The sequence below is a fragment of the Lipotes vexillifer genome, unplaced genomic scaffold (assembly GCF_000442215.2).
Source record: "Lipotes vexillifer unplaced genomic scaffold, Lipotes_vexillifer_v1.1 scaffold61, whole genome shotgun sequence".
NCBI classification, from domain to species: domain Eukaryota; kingdom Metazoa; phylum Chordata; class Mammalia; order Artiodactyla; family Lipotidae; genus Lipotes; species Lipotes vexillifer.
In genome coordinates this window covers 1,221,082-1,224,207 of record NW_006787051.1, presented here as the reverse complement: position 1 = coordinate 1,224,207, position 3,126 = coordinate 1,221,082, and positions in this window count along the sequence as shown.

Genomic DNA, 3,126 nt, shown 5'->3' with positions numbered 1-3,126 from the left:
TCCCTTCCCCTCTCTGTCTCTGCCCAATCCTTTTTAAATTTTTTAAAATTTATTTATTTTTGGTTGCATTGGGTCTTCGTTGCCACGCGCAGGCTTTCTCTAGTTGCAGCGAGCGGAGGCTACTCTTCGTTGTGGTGCGTGGGCTTCTCATTGCGGTGGCTTCTCTTGTTGCGGAGCACGGGCTCCAGGAGCGCAGGCTTCCGTAGTTATGGTACATGGGCTCAGTAGTTGTGGCTCGCGGGCTGTAGAGCACAGGCTCAGTAGTTGTGGCGCACGGGCTTAGTTGCTCCATGGCATGTGGGATCTTCCCGGACCAGGGCTCGAACCCGTGTCCCCTGCATTGGCAGGCGGATTCTTAACCACTGCGCCACCAGGGAAGTCCTCCAATCCTTTTCTTTTCAAAAAATGGGCTCATTCTCATGCCGGTACCCTCAAAGCATGTGAAACAGTCTGGGATTATTTAAACTCAGGCTCCAGAAATCATCTGAGGCTGCCTCCTAATCATACTCCTCAGCTGCTTTGTGTCTCCCCATCTCCCGGGCTCATGATCTGTTTCAATAACTCATCCTGCGTAACAGCATCTAGAACTGGACTGGGGCTCATTATTCTTTTTTTGTTTGTTTGTTTTTGCGGTACGCGGGCCTCACTGTTACGGCCTCTCCTGTTGCAGAGCACAGGCTCTGGACGCGCAGGCTCAGCGGCCATGGCTCACGGGCCCAGCCGCTCCGCGGCATGTGGGATCTTCCTGGACCGGGGCACGAACCCGCGTCCCCTGCATCGGCAGGCGGACTCTCAACCACTGCGCCACCAGGGAAGCCCTGGGGCTCATTATTCTGACCTCAATCTTCAGCACCCTTCCAGGCCTCGGCTGCTGGAATCTGTCCTCCAGGTTCATGGGACTTAACAATGGGTAAGGGGCACCCCCACCCTGTGCCCTCAGTAAAGTCCTTTGGGACCTGCTCAGATAGGCTAATCTTGGAAATCTCACTCTGTTCTCTCCATCTCTGAATGCAGCCCCAATATCACCTGCAACCCCCTCCAGTTTCTGTCACAAAGTTGCCCCAAGGAAACTCTGCCAGTTTTGACAGGCAGAGATCAGGTAGAACTTTTCAGGGTCTGAAGCTTGTCTTGTTTCCGCTTAGGCTGTAAAGAACTCCCTGAATAGTGAGCATAAAATCCCAGAGGGTCTTCCACATTTCAAGGAGGAAAACATCTTCCTTTCCACCTCTGTTCCACCCCAGAGAGACAGCAAAATATAAATCTGAACACTTCGGCCTCCATGGTGGCTGTCCCAGGAGGACATTGCCACGATGGTCAAACCTTGAAAATTCAGACCACTTGGGGCAGGGGAGGGGCACTGAATGAAGAAGCGGCGCCTGAAATACCAAATTAATTGTTAAAAAAGTCAGGGCTAGTACCTTTCAGTGTTGCGGTCCGGGAGCCACACGCCTGGAGTCAAGTTCCCCGGTAAATGCGACCCGTGTCCCAACCAAGGACACCCTAGAATCACCAACACCAAGCAGAAAGATTAGCAAAGGATTTATACAAGTATAGAAGCTTACACAAACTGTCCGGACAAGGTCCCACTCGGAGAGAAGTGAGTGAGAGCCCGACTAACAGTCGGGGGAGGCCTTTATACCCTTCACAGGACGGGAAGTTCCCAGGGAGGGAGGGAGCTGTTTAATTTTGAATCAGCCAATCAGGAACACGGTTCTTCCTGCCCCAAGCAAGCAAGTTTCTTACAGAAGCCAAAATGTGCTATTAGCCCTGAAGCTGTTCTTCCGTTTCTTTCGTCACATCAGTATATAAGAAAACCAGGGCTAGAATCCTTAGGAGACTGGTTTTAGTGCCAGAAAAGAATGGTAAGAATAGTTTATAATAAGAGTGCCAAGTGATGGCTACGTGTGTTTATTGAAGCCAATGTGCTGTGAAAATAAGAGGACATGTTCCTGCCCTCAAGGAGCTTATAATATACAAGTCACACAGACACACACACACAATTAGAGAGCAGCATAAGAGAATCCAGTTGTGAGGATGGGGGTTGTTTGTATATAAACGTGAGGTGTTTAGGTGACTTGAAACAGCTTCTTCCTTTCTTAAGTTCTGTCATTTTCCCCTCCATATATTAATTTTGTTAATTTGCTACTCTCATCTTTTCACATTTTTGGATTATATGGAAAGGAAGGGGGTGGAAGTGAAGCCATAGGGAGTGGCCACAGGGTCATTTCAGGATGTAATAAAAAGGAACAGACATCTTGCAGAAGGGGTTTAGATTAGACATTAAGAAGAGTGTTCTGAGACTTTTGGGGTAAGAGGTTATTGAAGAAAGTTGGTATTTTTCTAGTGGATAATGAGATATTTGGGGGATCACTTCAAACTCTGTAGAGATTTGTGTGAGAACATGGGAAGCCGGGAGAGAACCCCCAAGAAGGCCCCGTAAAGGTAACAAAAAATGACAGTCATCTGTAAATGCTTGTGATATGTCCAACCATTGTCAGCTACACCTTTAGTTAGCCTCTAGCCCACACACCCTCTGCTGCGTCAGCAACCTCTCCATTTATCAGTAACTTCACAGTTTGACAGGAGTGAGAATTTCCCAAGATGCTCCCTTGACCCCATTCACCTCTTCCTACCTCCCCGCCTCACTCCTGGCCTGAGTCCACTCAGAGCACAGGCTTCTCAGTTCCCCCCCCCCCCCCCCATGCTTTACTAGAAATGCCTTCCAGGCAGATTCCTCTCCAGTAGCTGGCAGTGCCGCTGTTCCCTGCCTGTCACCGGAAGCCTGGCCCCAGGGTGGACAGCTACCTACCTGGCATCCGGTGGTGGACAGTCACAGCCTCTCTCTGTTCTTTGACATAAAAACTATGTGCACCAGAGTCCCAGGAACTCTCAAAACCTCTCATTGTGATCTCCTTGGTTTGGCTCTTGAAACCCACATGGCAGTTTCCTATTAACTGATTCTCTCTGGAGGCCAGTGTCCGGTCCTGACTGGCACCAGTCAAACGCCGGACGTGGCAGGTGTGGCTGGTTGGGCTCAAGTGGCCTATTCGGAGTCTCTGTTCCTGCAGCACCTGGTAACTTCATTTCTTTTTTTTTTTTTTTTTTAAACAATTTTCTTTTTTTTTA